The following is a 20,831-nucleotide window of genomic DNA, read 5'->3' as shown; positions in this document are numbered from 1 at the left end:
CACTAATGGAAACATCGTGGTTGTAGGAGTTGAGGAACCCATTAGTAGAGTCTATTCATATGAAAACGAACAAAATAAAAATAAATAACATGATAGGTCACCATATCTCGGAGTCGTCACCATATCACGTTCTATTTTTATTTTTCCATATTTATCTATTGTTTCTCTAAGTGATTTGGTGGGGCACCAGCATCGAATTGTTATCACTGCTAGGATGAAATAGAGTGATTGAGTTACTACAAAAAAAAAGACCAGACCAATTTGACCAAACGGTGTACATAAAAAAAATTGACACTTGGATAGCAATATGTGTGTGTTCTCCCTGTCTCTCGCCTAAGCAAGCGTGGAATGCAGGATCCATGGGAATTACCATGTAATCTGCTGACAAGAATCATGCGCTTGGATCCAAAATCCAATCATGTTGTCGATTTGAAAAAAAAAGAAAAAAAAAATTAATTGTGTTGAATAAAATCGATCACTGGTTCCCTTGTATATGCCAGTGAATTGATCTAGAATTAAGTTTGTCGACCGTGGTTCCCTTGTATATGCCAGCTGTGTTGATATTAGAATTCAGACCAGTAGCTCAATCCAATAGGATTTTTAGGTTTGTTTTGGCAGTGACCCTCAGATAGATGGGGAAACACCGTTCACCTTAGTCAACAGTCCGCCACCATCTACTTTCTATATCCATCTTCTTAATCTTTCATGTGATTGTGGTTGATTGGATTCCGAGTATTGTGGTTGTGTTCAACTTCCGAATGAAGTTGTATTACTAATTTATGAATTGGATTTAAAAGTGGGTACTTCCTCCTGTAATCATTGATAATATGCCAATTAATAAAAATATTTAGTGTCATTCTTAAATTTTCACAGGCGGCTGGAGTTTAGAAATATAGGTTTTGTAGGTATACCTCATGTAAACCTTCACGAGACTATAACTCGTCCACTAAGGACACCTAGGGGTTCAAAGGCCTCTATTCATGTTAAGAGTAACCGTATCCTCGACGAGACGGAGTTGTATGTATGATTTAGAATTACTTTTGTTTGATTTGCTCGAGGACTAGCAAAGTCTAAGTGTGGGAGAATTTGATAGGTGTCATAAACACCTAGTTTTATTATCTATTGATTATGCTTTCTTTGCTATCTTTCGTGTAAATTATGTATCTTATGTTTACTTTTGAGTATATAGGTGTCTTGGAGTCATTATGAGCAAAAGAAGGAGAAAACGTCCATTTGGAGCATAAAAGGAAAGAAAGGTCAATTCACAAGGGAGCCGGCTAGGTTGTGCGTGAAATAGGTGAAGAATGAACTAACGGTTGAGTTGAGAAAGGAATTAGGCTGTCAGTCCGTGAATGAGCTGGTTACCCCTTATCTGCCGGACCTGTGGGGCTGTATCCACCTTCATTTCTTACACAACCCTTGAATCGAGAGAAATCACCTATCAATCATTCCTTGCCCGAAATCGAGAGAGATAAGTGATGGCGGCTCCATAAGAACCAGAGATTTTGATGGCAGGAGAAAGTAGACGGGGATTCTGTTGCCATGAGGTTGGATCAAGAAAGAATCGTTGCTTCTGTTCAAGGATTAGAAATGAAATCTAGGGTTTGCTTGAGTTTAAGATTTGAGTGATTAAACAGGAAGATGGGTTTGATTTCAATAATCATAAGATGGGTTTTCTGCTGACGGTACATAAGAATGTATTAATTGGTGTGATGATCGGATGAAATGGGTTGTGTGATTGAAATTACAGGGAATTGATGTTTGAAACAGTGAGTTCAAGCCGGAAGATATTGGAGATTAGGGTTCCTGAAATTATGAGAAATCAGAGAAGAAAGATTAATTGATGGGATTCTGAGCTCATCCTTGAGTTCGACTTCAACATGAAGGTCTGGGATTGAAGTTTTGATGCCGAGAAAACATTGGAAGATTGGGTTTTATTTGCATTGAGAATAAGAGGAGCAGTTTTTGTTGATGGGTGAGATCGAGAGAGGTTGAGATTAAGCTGGAACTGCAGATGGAGACGGCTGTTGGTGTTTGAACTCAGGTGAAATAATGGTTTTGTCTGTGGATTCAATGAGGTGATGGTATGAACTGTAACAGAAAGAGATGGAGCAACATGGCACATTTGCACCTGAACTGAAGCGGGAATTGAGCATAAGAACAACTTGGATCCGGTTTGGCCTGAAGCTCAACAAAGATGTAAGTAATGGGGCTGTGTGAAAGGTTGTTGCAGAATACAGGAAATGGAGATTGCAGGGACTTTGAGCTGTGGTTGCAGATGATATTTAGATGAGGTATAGAGTTGTGGTTTATGCTGCATACATCGAGACAGGGAGTGAGAAAAATTGGCAAGAAGGGTTGACCTTGAACCACAGGGAAGAATAATGGCGTTGTGAAGACCTGGGTTCTGATGAAATGGTGTCATTGATTGTGTTTCTGCACTTGATGAGCTACAGAGAATTTAATGGCAGCACTGGTGGTGATTCATTATGAGGCAGCGGTGAACGAAGCCAAGAAAATAAGCTGCTAAGGGTTGGCTGGGTTACAGAATGTGTTGTTGTTGCCGGAATTGGAAGTTACAAGGATTATTGGAGTCAGACATGGCCTGGAAATGGATGGATCGAGTCTCTGGTGGTGAGTTATATTGCAGGTAAAGAAATTAGTGGAGTTTTGGGTTCAGTTTGCTGCAATGAAGGCAGGAAAATATGGTGTTGATGCCACGAGAATCAAATAATTGATGGATCATTGAAGTTCTGGTGCTGGGACATGGAGCTGAAGTTAAATTGAGCAAAGCTGAGTTTCCAGGGAAAAGAAATTATCTTGTCAAGGATGAACCTTATGTTGTTGTCGCTGAGATGTGGATGAGCTCAAAATGGAAGCTGGTAGTGAATGTAAATTTCAGGGTTGTGGCCGAGTTAGTTGGTGAAATGGAATCCAATACTGCAATGTGCTAAAAGTGATGCCACAATTGTTGTGTCTGAACTGAATTGAATAGATGAATGGTTAGGCTTGTTAGAGGTGAAGAAAGAAAGGCCTGAAATTGGCCGGGAACCAGCCAGAAACAGAGGAAACTCTGTCCATTTTTCTTTCCCGGAGAGTCAACTCGGTGATCCAGGTGAGTGACAAGATAACGGCGCCGTCAGTGGGACTGTTAAAGATGACGGTGACCAGGAAAGCCTGTTAGTTTGACTCAGGTGGCATCCGGTAGCATATTCCATCTGTCGACATGGTATATTCCGTTCAACTTCCGGTCGACAACAACAGAATTCCGACGACGAAATTGTCAGAGATTTACACATGGGTATTTCTAACTCATGGGCTCGGTGGACCGCGTGGAGATGTGTTTTGAGAAAACTTGACCTATTTTTGGAAAGAGTATCCTTTTGGGAATTGAAGAAATATATAAATAGAAAAGACTTTCTCTAAACCTATATATCTCCATTAGGGAGGCTTCTACTTTGTTTTCTAGGGTTTAAGACATGAAAACTTTTCTCTATATTCTTGTTATGAACTCCTTGAATATGAGTAGTTAATTTTATTATTGGTTTATGGATTAAGTTGATTTCACATAACATGATTTTGGGTTTAATGAATTAGTTTTGTCTCATATTTATCGTTTATGATTCTCTGAAAATATAGTTGTATGATTGACGTATTACAACATGATTGAGTATTTGTTTTGTCAAGTTGCAAATTGGTAGAACTCATATTCATATCTATAGCTAGTTTAGGATTAATCATCGAGCGATAATCCTTGAACACAAGTAGCATAAATATGGTTATAGCCTATAGTGATATATCCTTGTAATCATATGAGAACCATGACCTTTGTTCGAATTGTTTGCGCAATGTATTTCAATTGCATTGATTATCCTAATTTCATGAATCTTAATGCTCCATGGGAATTGAACTTGATTAGCGCAAGGTGTTAGGTTATTCTTTTGGTAGAATTTCATACTTGCATCGTTTTACATGTATGTGTGATGATAAGAGAAAATTGCGGGATATTCTTTGGACAAGGTATCTTAGGGCTTTTTATAATGAGAGATTAAATATCAATTCTAGTTACTAAGACAAGAACATATTAGTGAATGAAAAAGAAATCCTTGACCAATACTTTCACATATTTCTGAATTGCTTTGTTTTGCTTTTATTTTATTTTAGTTTATATAAAAATCAGAAAACCCGCATTGTTTTATATAGGAAATCATAACATATTGACAACCTAAGTCCTCTCTGTGGGAACGATCCTTTCTTGCCCTTGCTTCATTATATATTTTGAGTAGTAAGAAAGTGTAATTATTTATGACGCCTACGACAGCGATCATCTACCCAACAACAAAGGTGTAGACGAGGATGTATTCACATCACTCATGTCTAAAACGTAGAAATCCACTGGAAATATTAGTCCTTTTACTTGCACCAAAACATCCTCAACAATCCCTTTCGGGTAAACATTAGATCTATCGGCATGTTGAATAACTATGCCGGTTTTCTTGGGAGGGCCAAGATTTAAAGCATCATAAATTGAAGTAGGCATGACATTAATAGAAGCTCTTAAATCTAACATAGCTTTTGTAAACCTTGTTTTACCAATAGTGCATGGAATAGTGAAACTACCGGGATCTTTCAATTTAGCTGGGAGTTTCTTTTTAAGATACGCCGAAGCGTTTTCCCCCACACTGATTACCACATTACCAGTTAGCTTGTGCTTGTTAGTGGACAATTCCTTTACACACTTTACATAGCGAGGAGATTGTCGAATTAGTTCAATGAGTGGAATATTGACTTGGACCTTCTTAAAAACATCTCAAACATCTCTATTTTGTCCCACCTTCTTATTAGCTTTAGCGAACCTGCCAGGAAAAGGTAGAGGGGGAACATAAGTAGAAACAAGATATTTAGGCTTAGATTTATGTACCTCGGAAGTTTGAGGGAAATCAGCATCCTTTTCCTCCAAAACTGGTTCCTTTGGGGTTTCTTCTTTACCCGAATCAGTAATTTCAGGTTGCACAAGTTGTGTACCACTTCTCAACATAATAGCATTGGCACCCTCTATTGGGTTAAGAGGTTGGGAAGGGAGTTTCTCACCATTTTGTGCATGCAACTGATTAATCTCCTCGGCTAAGGCGTAATAACATTCAATCAGATTTCCATAATGTGTTGGAAGCCGACTAAGGCGTAGCAAACAAGGAGATAGTCGGGCTGACGACTTTAAACCAAGCGCTAAGCAGGAAGCAACCCATTGGTTTTGTATCTTTATCTTTTTATGTTTAAGCATTTTATCTTTGTTTTTGCATATCATTTGCGGAATTTCCCACCTTGAACTTTACTTTGAATGCCTAAATTTTACATTGAGTACAATGTAAAGTTTAAGTTAGTTGATTTAATGCCTTTAGTAAAAAAAAAAAAAAAAAAAAAAAAAAAAAAAAAAAAAAGAAAAAAATTGCTTTATAAACTCCGAAATCTATCAACTTGTGCCTTACACTAATGAAAACATAGGAGTTGAGGAACCCGTTAGTAGAGTCTATTCATATGAAAACGAACAAAATATAAAAATAAATAACATGTTAGTTGTCACCATATCTCGGAGTCGTCACCATATCACGTTCTGTTTTTATTTTTCCATATTTATCTATTGTTTCTCTAAGTGATATGGTGGGGCACCAACATCGAATTGTTATCATTGCTAGGATGAAATAGAGTGATTTAGTTATTACAAAAAAAAAAAACCAATTTGATCAAGCGGTGTACATAAAAAAAATTGACACTTGGATGGCAATATGTGTGTGTTCTCCCTGTCTCCGTCGCCTAAGCAAGCGTGGAATGCAGGATGCATGAGAATTACCATGTAATCTGCTGACAAGAATCATGCGCTTGGATCCAAAAGATCCAATCATGTTGTCGATTTGAAAAAGAAAAAGAAAAAGAAAATATTATTATTGTGTTGAATAAAATCGATCACTGGTTCCCTTGTATATGCCAGTGAATTGATCTAGAATTAAGTTTGTCGACCGCTGGTTCCCTTGTATATGCTAGCTGTGTTGATATTAGAATTCAGACTAGTATCTCAATCCAATAATATTTTTAGGTTTGTTTTGGCAGTGACCTTCAGACAGATATGGGAAACACCGTTCACCTTAGTCAACAGTTCGCTACCATCTACTTTCTATATCCATCTTCTTAATCTTTTCATGTGATTGTGGTTGATTAGACTCCGAGTATTGTGGTTGTGTTCAACTTTCCGAATGAATCTATATCACTAATTTATGAATTGGATTTGAAAGTGGGTACTTCCTCCTTTAATCATTGATAGTATGCCAATTACAAATTGTTTACTGTCATTTTTAGACTTTTCACAGGTAGCTGGATTTTGGAAGTAAAGGTTTTGTAGGTACACCTCTTGTAAACCTTCACGAGACTAAAACTTGTCCACTAGGAACACCTAGGGGTTTAAAGGCTTGTTATTTATTCTAAGAGTAACTGTAGCCTCGACGATACGGAGTTGTTTATATGTTTTATAATTATTTTGTTTGATTTACTCGAGTACTAACAAAGTCTAAGTGTGTGGGAATTTGATAGGTGTCTAAAACACCTTGATATTTATCTATTGTTTATGCTTTCTTTGCTAAGTTTTCTTGTAAATTATGTATCTTATGTTTGATTTTGAGTGTTTAGGTATTTTGGAGTCATTTGGAACAAAAGAAGAAGAAACAACGCAAAAGTCTCATCACATGTGCAACTGCGGTTGGAGACGAACTATTTCTCATTAGTTTTCATGTGCAACTGCTTTTATTTCTCAATTTCTATCTGAAAAGCATGTCGGCTTTAGTGATGCCAATATCTGTCTGAAAAGCACGACTACTTTAGTGATGAAAAAAATTGAAGAGAAGAAGTGGATTTGAGAAGTCAAAGACGACTGCTGTTGGTGGAAGAATTCAAGAGAAGAAAAGAGCGTTCATTTGGAGCAAGAGGGCGGAATCGTCGTTGCACATGCGAGCGTTATCGGGAGCACATTGGAGGATAAGGGGCTTCCATTTGGTGGCCTGTAGCTGGGGTGTATGAATCCAGATTCATTTCCTACACAAACCTAAAAGTTAGAGAAAATCATTTCTCAAATCAATTGCTTTACCTCTCCTTCTCTATCTGTATGAATGGCGGATCCATTAAAGAGATGTAGATAAATTCAGAGAGAAGAAAATAGAGAAGAACAACTTGAGATGATTGATAAGTCGATGGATAAATCGGGAAGATTGATCTGTTGGTGTTCAGAATTCAGGCAAGAACATGAGTTGCTGCGGTTGATACTTAGGGTTTCATGAAGATGAAGATTTGGAAGCTGATCCGGAGTTCAAAAGACGAGATGCATATGAATTACAGATGGGTTAAACTCAGATTTGAGTTTAGTTTGATCGATGTTAGGGTTTTAAGTTGTTTCTAGATTTGGCAGAAGAAATTGGGCAGAGTTTGAGTCACAGTTGGTGAATTCTGGGTTGTTATCTCCACAAATTGAAGATTAGGGTCTGCTACAGATAAATTGGTGATTGAAATGGAAGCCAGGGTTTTGAGCTGATGTTCATGGATTTGAGAAGGATAAGAAGGGAAATTACATTGAATATTGTTGATATCGTGAGTTGATTGGGAGTCTGAACCTGAAGCTGATGTTGCTATTGAAGTTAAGAAGCTACTGCAAATGATTTAACGGTGAATGAGATGAGTTTGAGATTTTCTGGTGATGGGTGTTTGCAAGGTGTAGCGTCCGTGACAATGAGGATGAAGTAGCAGGTGTTTGAGCATGGGAAAGTGAACTGAGATTTACTGATTTGCAACTGGCGATGTTGTTTCCATGGATTTGGCAGCAGGAGAAGGTTGGATGTTTGGTTCTGAATGGGAATTGAAGTTGATGTTGTTGCCGTCTGGTGAAAAAAGAACTGATGATGTGGATTGTATGATTGATTGAGCAGATTCACAAATAAATGAATGCTATAAAAAGCAGGCAAAGAAGAGCTGGGATGTTGATATGCGATTGCTGGTTAACTGCAAGATGTGATGTTGTCTGTGGTGCTTGAGTTAACTGAAGATGATGGAACGGAGGCTGAGTTGTAATGGGAATTGGCGAGATGTATTATGATGCAAGGATTCTGAGCAGTTGATATTTGATCTCATATTGAAGGTGGTAATTGAACTGAAGCTGAGTGTGCTTGTTGTTGATGGTGCTATGTTCATGGAAGGAGGTATTGTTGGCTTGAGGAAACGATGGTGCTAACTGATGCAGTGAAGTGTTGATGATATGTGTTACTGGTGTTCAAATGGAACTGAGTTATAAGAGAAGAACATGAAGGAATTTCTATGGAATTCAGATGGCCTGACTTTTATAGATGTATGTCTAGGTTCCAGGTACAAAGTTGTTCAAATGGTGTTGGCTTATTCGATATAGGGATGAATCTGAAGCAGGTGCAGCTGATTAATGGGTCTTGAGACAGAACTAGTGGTGTTGTTGTTGTTCTGGTGGAGTGCAGGTGATGTTGGCGACGGAAATGACACTGGTGATAAGCTGAAATGCAATACAGAGAAGTGGGGATTATTGGAGATGCTTAATGTTGCAGTGCAGCTGAACTGAGATGCTTAGCAGTGAGCTGCAAGTGGTGGTAGTCTACAGGGATGTATGGCATGAGGTATTGACTGAGATGAGATGTGGCAACTTCGTGTGATAAATGGAGGTTACAGCTGGTATTTGTGATGTTATGGAGCAGTTGGGGTTCATATTTGAGCAACAAAGATAGAGACTGGTGATGATGTGAGACTGGATTGGAAGAAGAGAAAATGTTGCAGGATGAGCAACCATCAAGGCTGGGTGGGCACTGGTGATGTGCAATGGTTATGCAACACAAGACTGGGGTGTACAAGATGGCTTGGCTAATGTGACTCAGACCTGATTCGTCTGACTAGCCAGCTAACTCATGATCTGACCCGATATGACTCGTGACATTACTGAATCGAGTCCACTGACTCGGTGCTTGACCCGAGTTAACTCAGTTGACCTAAGGTTTGACCGGTGACCGGTTTGACTTTGCCGGTCGCATGAGCTACTTTTTCCGACCAACTTCCGGCCAGTGCACCAGTTTTCCGGCGACAATTTTTGGGGTATATTCTCTACATGGGTTTTTCTCACATATGGGCTTGGTGGATTTTCATCTAATGGACTTTGAAGACTAGACCTAATTTTGGAAAGCAAAGGAATATAAAAGAAAGACTTCTACAACTTGAAAATCACGTATTCTACTTGGAGCTTTGGAGATGGCCGCAACTAGGGTTTGCTTTCGTACTTATTTTTCATCTTATTTATTTGATTATTGATTATGATGAACTCCATAACTATGAGTAGCTAATTTATTCATTAGTGGTTAAGGATGTAATCCTATTTCTAAAACTTGTGCTTGATTAATGCATTAGTTTTCTCTCTTGATTATCGTTCAAATCTCTACTGTTTTTAATAATCACATGATTGATGTATTGTGATAGGATTTTGGTGTTTGTTTAGTTAAGTGGCCAATTAATTGAACTTGCATCCTTTTACGTAGCTATTTTAGGGTTTTTCATCAAGCGATAATCCCGAATACAAGTAGCATGATATGATTACGGTTTGTAGTGATACACTCTCGTCATCAAATGTAGAGTTTGACCATTTTCCGAATTGTCATGCGCAATGTATGACAATTGCATTGATTAGCCTATTTCCAAAACTTAATGCTCTTAGGAATTGAACTTAATTAGAGCAAGGAGTTAGGTTATTCTTTAGGTAGAATTCACATACGCAGCTCTAATGTGTGTGTTGATGAACTTAGGAAATTAATGGAATATCTTGCTCTCTTGATACTCTATGATTTTGATAATAAAAGAGATTAAATTGTAATTCTAATCATGTATGAAAGCACTCGTTTAAGATTGAAGATGAATTCCTTGACCACTACTTTCTCTCATTGATTATTTCTCCATTTTACTTTGCTTTTGATTTACTTTTATTGTTTACATAAAAATCAGAAATCCCTCCAATTGGTTACTTTAGGAAATTGAATACATAATAACTACAATTGCCTCTCTGTGGAAACGAACTCTTTCTTATCATATACTTTAGGAAAGTGAAATTATTTTTGACGCATACGACAGCGATCAATGAATGATCGTTTTTAGAATATAACCAACCTAAGTACGCGGACTAGGTACGCGGACTTAAATACTCGGAATAAGTTTGTAAAAGTTTACAAACTCCAGCAAATTTTCTCGGGAAGAGAACCTCCGACAGTATGCGGACTCTTGTTCCGGTTTTCTTGATCAACAGAGTACACAGACTTCGGTTTAGGGAATAAGGACTTATACATATATGTGTTTACCACACAATGCTTATATCCAACCATGGTTATATAATCTAAACTCTCATTTCAATCATTGAAACATTCTTAGAGGACGTGATATAGTTGTTATTCACAAACTATTTTTCGTCAAAGCCATTTTCAAAGTGATTGAAACATAACATGACTTTCGTCACTAGGTAAAGATGAACTTGGCCAAAGCGAAAGCTTACCAACACATATTTCGAGAAATAGATAAGCGAGATAAACTCAGCTCGAAATAGCAAATGTGTATAATCAAGGTCTATATAGAAAAACGACTTTTTTCTCAAGATAGGAGATAGAGTAGATAGAAATTTTGAGTGATAAATAAGTTCAAGTCTCCACATACCTTTTAGTCGATGAAGTTCCACCAGTTCCTTGAGTAGTTCTTCGTCTTGTATGATGATCGCCATGGAGTTCTTGATCTCAACTACACTTTCTATCCTAGTCTGAGACTTAGCTATAGTATACTAGAAATCAAGACTTATAGTTTTGATCACTAACATTGACAAACATGCTTGAGATAGCAATGCATGCGAGGTCGACCGAGCAGTGCTCTAACAACATACTTATAACAATTGATGCTAATTTCTGGGTTTACCTTGCCAATTGCTTGACACATCTTCTGCCATCTGTTTGTTTATTGCATCAATGTTTCTCGGGGTCCAACAGCTAGAGAAAATATCCTACCTAACCCAGCCTTCGTAGCTTTGTTGTACATGTATGTCTTGATCGCTGTCGTATGCGTCAAAAATAAATTACATTTTCTCACTACTCAAAATATATATTATATAGCAAGGGTAAAAAAGGATCGTTCCCACAGAGAGGACTAGGTTGTCAATATGTTTCGGTTTCTTATATAGAACAAGGTTTATATAATAAACTAAATAAAAGCAAACAATGAAGGTAAACAAATCAAATCAAGGATGAGAAAGTATTGGTCACGGATTTCATCTTCATTCACAAACATGTTTTTGTAACAATAACTAGAATTGATATTTAATCTCAACTTTATTAAAAGTCCTAAGATATCTTGATCGCAAGTATATCTCACTAATTCCCTGATTTCATCACAACCACATTAAAAGATGCATATGTGAATTCTTCCTAGAAAACAACCTAAAGTGTAAAAGCACAATTAAGTTTAACTCCCTAAAAGCACTAAGTTCTATGGAATAAGACTAATCAAAGCAAACGAACGTGTAAAAGCACTAACCCGTTTTAACAAAGGTTATGATCCACTTGTGATTACTAGGATGTATCACTACAAGCAATACTCACAATTATGCTACTTGCAATCAAGAATTATCACTTTTGCGTATAATAACCCTAATCTAGCAATAGATATGAAAACAAACTCAATCGATTCGCGACTCGACTAAACAAGCATTCAAATCTTATAACAATATCTACAGTGAATCATAAGCAACAAAATATGAAGACAAAACTAATTCATTGCATAAAAACCATGGTTGGAATTCCAACTTATTCCTTAACCAAGATAAAATTATCTAAACATGTGAATGGAGTTCATAACAAGAAGGAAAAGAAAACCTATCATGTTTCTAAACCCTAGAACACAAAAGTAGAAGAAAAGACAAAATCGAATGCCAAAAACTCTTCTCTTTTATAGGCGTCCCAGTAGTGAAATGTATCCCCTGCCAATCTGTTGCCAGAACTAGCCAAGTCTGGCTGTGAAGTTGAGTCCAATAACCGCATGGCCCTCATCAGCCAGTGGAAAGCCCAGCCCAAATTCATGTTCATTTATCATTCAGGCCTCAAACAAATCATAAGCCCATTAAGTATTTGGCTTTTGTCTGTCAGTTCCAGAGAAACTGACATCCTATTCTCTTGTTCAATCTGTTCCTCCAAATGCCTGCCATCTCCCCTGCAATTCATTCACTTCCTGCACATCAATTTATGCAGCTCTAACTCCTAATTCCACCAGTTTGCAGCTTCATTACCAGCACCTCATCCTATTTACTTCATTGCTTTATCATCCTTGCCATCACAGTTGCACCATTAACCAATTCTGCAGCTGTAGTGCAGTTCATCTGCAACAACGATCACCAGCATAAGTGCACAGTACCTTTTGAACCTTCAGTTCCATCACCAACACCATCTGCACGGCACATTCTCAACCCCTGCAATGCCATTTCGCAGCCAAACATCCATACACTCGAAAATAACACCATTCCCTGCTCGCAACACCAACACAACTTTGAGCAGCATCTGCATCACTGGCAATGCACTAACCACTCTACAGCACAACTCGATTTCAGTCTGTTGCAGTTAAGTCCTCACTGTAATACAGCAGCAATCGATCCCAGGCATCCACCATCACTGCACTTTCCTTGTCAGTCTCTCGAATTTTACAGCACCACCGCTATAACAGCACCACCAATTCAATAGCATCATTTTACAGCACCACTGCTATACAACTCCGTCTGCTTCAGCCATATTACTCAATCCATTCCATAACAGCACAACCACCAGTTTCCTGCAACTTCAGTTTGCACCTCTTCTTGTTGTCTGCAACAGCTACATATCCTACCAACACAGCGGCTGCAAACTCAGAAACCCAACACAGCCAACTCATTTTGCGGCTCAACTCATTCATCTTCTCATTCCGAGTTCCCATCATAAATCATCAGCACCACCATCTCAATTCATCCAACAGTTCAAATACCAACTCATCAGTTCATCTTCATAGTTATCTCTGCTCAAATCTGCAGCACAAACAACCCATTAACAGTTCTTCCATCTCGATCTCCACCACTTCCTCAAAATACCCATGACAATCAATTCCATCAAAACCCATAATGAATCTGTGCCCTAATTTCACCATCTTAGCTTACAATTCTTAACCACGACCACCAAATTGCCACAGATTCGAGACCCACCAGAAACCCATTGATTCACAACTTCATAATCATTTCTTCCATCTCAGAATCACCTCTCTTCTTTGCTTCTTTCTTGACTTCAATTCATAGCCAAACCCTTCAAAAATCTCTCAAATCCCATCTCAAACTTTCGTTCTTCTTCATCAGTAGCTTCATCAGTAGACCCTCCATTTCCGGCCACAAAATCCATCGGGAACACCCACTGATCCTAACTCTCTAGCCGGCTAGTAAACCTTGTTGCAGATCTGGCTCAATCGGTTGCAGCAGAGCAACCACTGTTTTCTGTTCTCTGTCTCAATTTCTGGTTCAGGGAATAATGATGGAGAGGAGGCACGATGTGGGGTAAGTGTAGGAATGAATATTGATATAGGCACCCACTAAAAGAATAAGGGACACCAAAGTGCTTGTCGGTTTAAAGGAACTGACTGCCTATTTTGTTTTCTGGCTCAGCCGTCAGTTGCGCGGAACTGACAGTTCTTTCTTCACCTCTTTTGCTGCATAACCTCAACTGGCTCCAAGTCTTACTCGCCTGCGAATTGACTCTCTTGCCTTTTACGCTCCAAATGGACGTTTTCTCCTTCTTTCGCTCCAAATGACTCCAAAATACCTAATAAACTCAAAAGCTAACATAAGATACATATTTTACAAGAAACTTAGTAAAGAAAGCATAAACAATAGATAAACATTATGGTGTTTTAGACACCTATCATGTCTCCAAGAATACAGTAGATAATTGCTCAAACGAGTCAATTGAATTTGCTGATAAGTTGTCATACCATATCATTGATGATCCCGCTAAGCTCGCAGGGAATTACCTGCAAAGTACCACCTCGTTCCTTTCTCAATGGACAAGGACACGAATGTAGTACCTTAGATGCGCTGTTTTGACGGGTGTGAGCATGTTTTGGGCACGAAACGCGTTGTTTAGGGGATAAACGTTTATTTTATTTTATTATTTTTTTAAGTAACTGGTGTGATCAGTTAAATAGAAAAAATAAAAAAATTACGATCTGAATTTCTGGTCTCACGGTATAACATGCGTGAAAATGGTATAACAAGTCTGGATAACGTTGGTACCATAGCTGTTCTTTTTTGTTTATTCATTTATGATGATTATTTTAATTATAATTTTTAAACTTTAATTTTTATATATTTTTTTCTAAAAGAACGGGTAGAACGGACATGAAAATGGAAAAAATGGTCTAAAAATTTATGTTAAAATATTATTTAAAAGAAAATACGCGTAAATTAATTTTGGAAAAACGGTTATCACATGCATCAAAACGGCTGTAACAGATCTAAATAACATCGTTTTTTCTTATTTTTCGTTGTTATTTAGATACGGATATCCATGACCCTCACGGGCACAATATGTAGGCGTGACCGTTCTAAGGGACTACTTATTTTTTTCGGTAGAAAAGGCCGTTTTGCAAACCTTGGTTTTAAATAATATATAAACCCTGTTCTGGTACAGGGAAGAGACAATTTGGAGTCTGCCAAGGGTTTGAGCAGTTTGAAGAGTGAAAGAAGATGGAGTTCATTAATGTCTCGTTACGTTGCTGTTCAACTTAACTGCCGCCTCCAAACTTTTCTCTGCCTGCAATCAAACAAAATCAATCAAGACCATGATGATAGTGATTTCATCATCTCTAGGACGCATACATAATTTTTCATCAACTCTCTTTTGATTGGCAGATCGCAGATTAGCAATCATCTTATGAAATTTAATTGATGCTGATATATTTACATCTATTTTGTCTCTTTAATCAACGGCGATATGGATGTTAAGATTATTTGATTTTACCTAAGTTGCTTTCAAAATGTTTGCTTAAATGCCTGAATGAAAGATTTGGTAAAATCAAACCTAGGACGTGGTCTACCTAAAATTGATTTTTACATGACAGTTTCATTAGAATTGATTTTGCTCAATCATATGAGCAAAACTATAAGTTTCCGCAGATTCTTATGTGGTTAATTATAGCAAATAGCAAGATTTATAAGTTTTTTTTATCAAAACTTTATTTGGCCTTTCATGCGGTCTCAGTTGCCATCTTCCAATTTACCATGTAATATATCACTTTTTGCTTGCTTTAGTTGTAATGGTGATGATGGTGATGGGTAATGAAGATAAAGGTCTGGATTGTTTTGAAAAGATAGTGTTGGTTTGAATTTATGTGGGTTTGTAAGAGATTTGAAGTCATTGTAGGGAAGGAGATTTAGAAGGGCTAAGAAATCAAACCAAAAGCTAATTCTTCGTTATCGAAATCACGCATAGCAGTGTGCTTAAAAAGTCCTTAAGCAATTTAGTATACACCACAGAATGTGTGTAGTAATGATAACTGATAACCCCTAGTTTCTATTGGTCGAAATTTTCTATTGCTTAAAACAACTTCCAACTTTTATTGGTTTTCTTTTATCGTTCCTCTAATATTTATGTTTTATGTTTGCATTACAGATGGAATTGGAATATTTGGTGTCTCACCCAGTAGTGATGAATACCAGGTAGAGTCGTTGTTATGTCAATGATATGTTTAGTTAGGCTGAAACCGTAGATTTAGGGGTTTTGCTAGGATGTTATAGATTGTTCTTTTGTATCTCTACTCTTCTATCTCGATTAACTATTTTTTTACTGTGTCATTGGATAATGTTTTTCAGCTTAGTCGTTTTGAGTAATTGGCATGGGTATTTGATAAATCATTGCAGATGATTAGTCTTTAGGATCCACAAAACTATAAAAGCATCCAAGTTGTAGAGCATATTAAGACAGGTAAGAATAATATGATGAGCTGTGCAACATCTCTTCCAGGTTTGTTTTCCCCTCTAAGTCACATTACACCTCTTTTCTTTGTGGGGATTAGTTAAATTGTGTCTCACAAGTGATATAATTAAGTATCAGTTAGAACAAATGGATAAACTGGTGGCAGTGAACTCAGCTTGAATTGAAGTATTAAAGCACTGGTGGCAGTGAACTTGGCTTGAATTGCACCTTACGTAATCAGAATATTAATTGATAAGGGCCATTTGACAGTAGCTTTATATTGGCAGTGGAATAGTTATAGCTAGGCCATCAGTCCAGATCATTTTATTTTTCAATTTTATTCTTTATTTCTAACTTCAGTCTAACTGGTGGGTTGGATTTTCCTTGCATACTTTTGTTTAATTCATGTCTATTTCAGGTTGTGATTGGAAATTTGGTCCATTAATTCGCGATATAAAGAAACAAGTTTTGAACCAGAATAGAGCTGAGGAAACAAATACCTGCAAGAACCTTTAATCTTCAAGCCACCATGGATAGAGTCATCTCTCTCTTAGGGTTTGTTATCACACCTCACCATGGAGGTAGGAATTGCTAAGAACATAAATGATGAAACACCATATGCTTGTATCAATGACATATGTTTGTTATCCTGGTGCGATTCTGAATCAGTAGTGGGTAAGACAAATCAGTAGTTTTTCTTTTTCAATCTTTATTTTTAGTTTACTTTTGAGACACGTTAATTAATAGGGTTCTTATGATGTAACGGGTTTCAGGTTAGAAAGAGCAGAAGAAGGAGAGGAAGTATGAATGTTAATAAGATTTTTTAAATAAGTATTGTTATGGGTTTATCCTTTAATCTATATTTTTTTTCCCTTTAGGTCACAAATCCAAACCCATCCTAACATTTTCTTGGTTTCCTTACTTTTGAATATATGTCCATTTGGGAATTAGTGAATCTTAGCCAAAAGTTCCTTTTTGCAGAGAATTTATAGAGAAGGTAACCTCCAAAAATGTTGTTTGCCTACGGACTCCAGATATTGTCGTTTTGACTCTTCACTGTGGTACTGTGCCCCCTATACCACACTAATTTACGGTATCACCTTTAAAAACTCCTTTTCAGGTCCTTCCACATGTGCAAGAAGCTGGATAAAGTTGGAAATGTCTATATTTTATTAGCTTATAATCATGCTTTACGATATACTTTATTAGCTACTAAGCATGCTTTACTTAACTATTATTACAATACTTACTTAAGTTTAGGATCACATGTTCTATATCTAGAAAGCGTCAACATGAACATAGACAGAGAGAACATGGTCAACTAATACATGATAAAGTAGGAGATAACACAGTAAAGATATACCTGACTTTTGTTTAGAGAGGAATAGACAATCACTTAGGTATATGCCTTAGTCTAGGTTCTGTTTCTGCTAGAAGTTCTTCCACTTCTATCTCCTTATCATTTCTGATGACAGAAATAACCTTATAAACAAGGTTAGAACTTAGAAGGGAGTCCACCTCGTACTACATAGACATGTGTCATCCACTCAGCCATCATGAGTTAAGACTTTAAAATATAACTAATATGCCACTTAATGAATGAACTTGTAGTACTTCAGCTTTATGTTCTCATCCCAAAACAGATTGCTTTGTCTTTAGTACATAATCTAAACCTTAAACACAGATCAGGCTAATCCGGCTTTATTAAACTAAACATGATTTGGCTAACACTCCCTACTTAAGCAACAGTGTATATCATTTGCATTCCAAAAATCCACACCGTGCAGTCATGTACGCAAGAAAATATGTAACTAATGATTAACTAAATATGTAAGAAAATATGTAACTAAATATGTAACTACTTAAGCTCTAGGTACCAAATCTCTCAGGGTCATCAGTAAACAACCAATTTTGAGTACGCAAGAAAATATGTAACTAATGTCATGTCTTCTCTTGCTTTGCAGAACATAGTTATGGCGCAACAAATCAACTGCACGCCACACAAATGTATCTTATTCTTTCTCCATCTAAGTCGCCATAGAACAAGTTTCACTGCCAGGCAAGTTTCTGATTTCACAATAGTTACAAATCATAAATCTATTTCAATCTTTTACAACTAAGATTATCTCAAATATTATGATTAACTTTAAGTTACACTGATTTATTATGAAAAAGACTTGCTATGGAAATGTTGTTTGGATGTACACTTACATGATGGATCTATTGCATTATTCCTCTGTTTCTCTTTTTTATATGCATACAGTGGGTCATTTATGAGATGAGCCCTCATCATATGTGTTATAGTTTCATAAGTTGAGTTTACTGATAATTTTCATGAATTTTTGTGTCATGAAACTTTGTCTTTCAACTGTACTTTTATTATCATGAAACCTCGTCTTCCAGTGTACTTTTATTATTTAGTGTCTGACACATGTATTTCCAGTTTTTAGCACTCTACACAGTTAGCTGGAGCTTTTAGTGATTCCGGAGTTTTGTTGATTCCTCCGGATTTTCTTTTGGAGGGGAATCTGCTACGTGTGTGTACATGTGTGTTGCAAGAGAAGCCTCAATCATGAGCAGAAAGTAATGGTATAACTACCTGGCTAGTATTAGAGGAGGCGAGATTTGGTGAGTCCATGCTCATGTAGGTGCCTATATGCTCAAGACTTTTGATCACATAGGCAAGTTGAGCAAGGTGTGTCCTGAATGCCTGGGTTGAATTTCTTGAAAGTGAAGTCAGCAGAAAAATCGCTACTGCATCTACCAAGTGATTAACGACATATTTCTACTTACTATCATGGAAGGGTTAGAGTTGGTCTAGTAAAATTTAATATATTAATCTGAAATACATATTCACTCACTCGATATCTATGGAAAGTGAAGACATCAACACTCTTTCCATATGCTTTGTTTCTATATACTTCAGGACAGGTGTCATGCATGGATCTTCAAGTACGAAAACTATGTATGAGTCTAATGATTTGAAATATTGTTAGTGATTTAGTTTAGAATTAGTCTTTTCGGATTTTCATTCAAACTGATTAATTGTTTTTTGGTTGATGTTATTGCAGGCGAAGAACTAATGTCATTTATGGCAAAAAAAGAAAAACAAAAGCTTTTCGTAGTCTAAAAATCATTTCTAATGTTCTGTAAGTAAGTTAGATGCACAACTTCCTGAAGTTTGAATCATTTTTCTTTCAGTTTAGCATTGAAGCTTTAATGAATCGCCAAGATAGCATTGAAGGTTCAATGAATCGCCAAATAAAAATTGTGGTTAGGAGAAAAAGATGGTTACATGTCCGGTGGGTAATACGGGCACAAATCTAGTCAAATGTTTAAACAATTTAGAAATTAAATCAACGGAAAAGTCATTTACATATTCAACGGATTGCATCTAATTTTGGCATCAAATATGAAATGAAAAATACAGAAGATAAAATCTAAGAGAATGAAAACCCAAACGCCCAGGCAAGGGAGTGCGTGTGACACGCATCGTGTACGCGTCCGATATCCAACTCGGACTCGGCCCTTGCTTCGGCCCATTTTTGGTGTGGTCGCGCAACCCACGATCAAAGCAAAACTCTCTAGTTTATCGGTGGACAGTTCTCAAATGGATAATATCCCAAGTTCTCAAATGGATAATATCCATCAACATGCCTATTAGTGATTTGGGCTGCTGGTTTCGATGAATTTTGAGGACGGATGTCCGAAATTCGGTTATCCATTAACGTGCCTATATGTAATTTGGGTTGCGTCTCGAAGATTAAAGTATATCTTAATGTGAAAACTACAGTGAGACCCATTCTCCCAGATTTTTCCACTGAAAAATCCATGGACAGAAAACTTCATGCGCGTCCTCATTTTTGGGGAAAAATTACTCCCAAACCCATATTTTCTAAAATTAGATTTCAGTCTTGCAAATCGAAGAGTAATGGGTGTCACTGAACTAAAATGGTGATGCTCAATGAAGTCAAATTGCAGTTTCAACTTAGTCGTGAGAATAAAGGTTGGGTTTGATTTGAAATCGGTGAAATTGAATCTGAGATGAAGAAACATGCAGAGTTGGTGATTGAAGCTGTCTCGAGAAGCTCAGGAAAATAGATGGAGATTTGGGTTTTATTTTGAGTTGTAGAAGAGGAATTGGGAGCTAGGGTTCCTGAATTGAAGAATAGGTTCGTTGCTTCGGTGATGGATTAGAAGAAGAATTGGGAGCTAGGGTTTTATTTTGAGCAGCTATACTGGGTTATTGACGGATTTAGGAGTTGATGTTACTGTCGATTGAACTGAGTTGCTTTGGTGATGGATTAGAAACGAATCGAGAAGCTACACTGGGTTATTGATGGATTTAGGAGTTGATGTTGTTGTCGATTGAACTGAGTTGATTTGGTGATGGATTAGAAACGAATCGAGCAGCTACACTGGGTTATTGATGGATTTAGGAGTTGATGTTGTTGTCGATTGAACTGAGTTGCTTCCGAGAAGAATTGGGTGATTGTTGTTGTCGTTGTGAAGATAGAGTTGCAATTCGAGATGGGTCTTGACTGAATTTTCTGGACATGGAAGAATGACTCGAGATTGAACTGTGGAAGATGGAGTTACTGAGGTAGTGGTGGTATTGAACTCATGGAGGAGATGCAGATGGATTTAACTGGGAGTTGGAATTCTCTTTCGAGTGGAGAAGGAACTCCACCATCTAGAAGTGAGGACAGAGTCGATTGTGGTTATGACTGCAATTGTGTAACTGAAATAGGAATGGTTTGTATTTGTGTTTGTTGTTGG

At 37.2% G+C, this 20,831-nt stretch overlaps 2 long non-coding RNA genes across 4 annotated transcripts; both read left to right on the top strand.

Moving 5' to 3' along the window:
* The first annotated feature begins 14,721 nt into the window (after positions 1-14,721).
* LOC113318390 lies at positions 14,722-18,110 on the top strand. Of its 3 annotated transcripts, XR_003344497.1 has the most exons (5): positions 14,722-15,796; positions 15,998-16,061; positions 16,471-16,727; positions 16,826-17,145; positions 18,017-18,110. It is a non-coding gene; the product is annotated as an uncharacterized LOC113318390 (long non-coding RNA). The 3 variants fall into 3 exon arrangements; XR_003344496.1 differs by having other exon boundaries at positions 16,471-17,113; XR_003344495.1 differs by having other exon boundaries at positions 16,471-17,145.
* A 387-nt stretch (positions 18,111-18,497) lies between these two features.
* On the top strand, positions 18,498-19,431 carry LOC113318392. Its single transcript, XR_003344499.1, has 2 exons — positions 18,498-19,017; positions 19,124-19,431. It is a non-coding gene; the product is annotated as an uncharacterized LOC113318392 (long non-coding RNA).
* The last annotated feature ends 1,400 nt before the right edge of the window (positions 19,432-20,831 follow it).

Source organism: Papaver somniferum, chromosome 10, assembly GCF_003573695.1.
Source record: "Papaver somniferum cultivar HN1 chromosome 10, ASM357369v1, whole genome shotgun sequence".
NCBI lineage: Eukaryota > Viridiplantae > Streptophyta > Magnoliopsida > Ranunculales > Papaveraceae > Papaver > Papaver somniferum.
The sequence above is the reverse complement of the archived record's forward strand: the minus strand, read 5'-3'. Positions and strand labels throughout refer to the sequence as shown.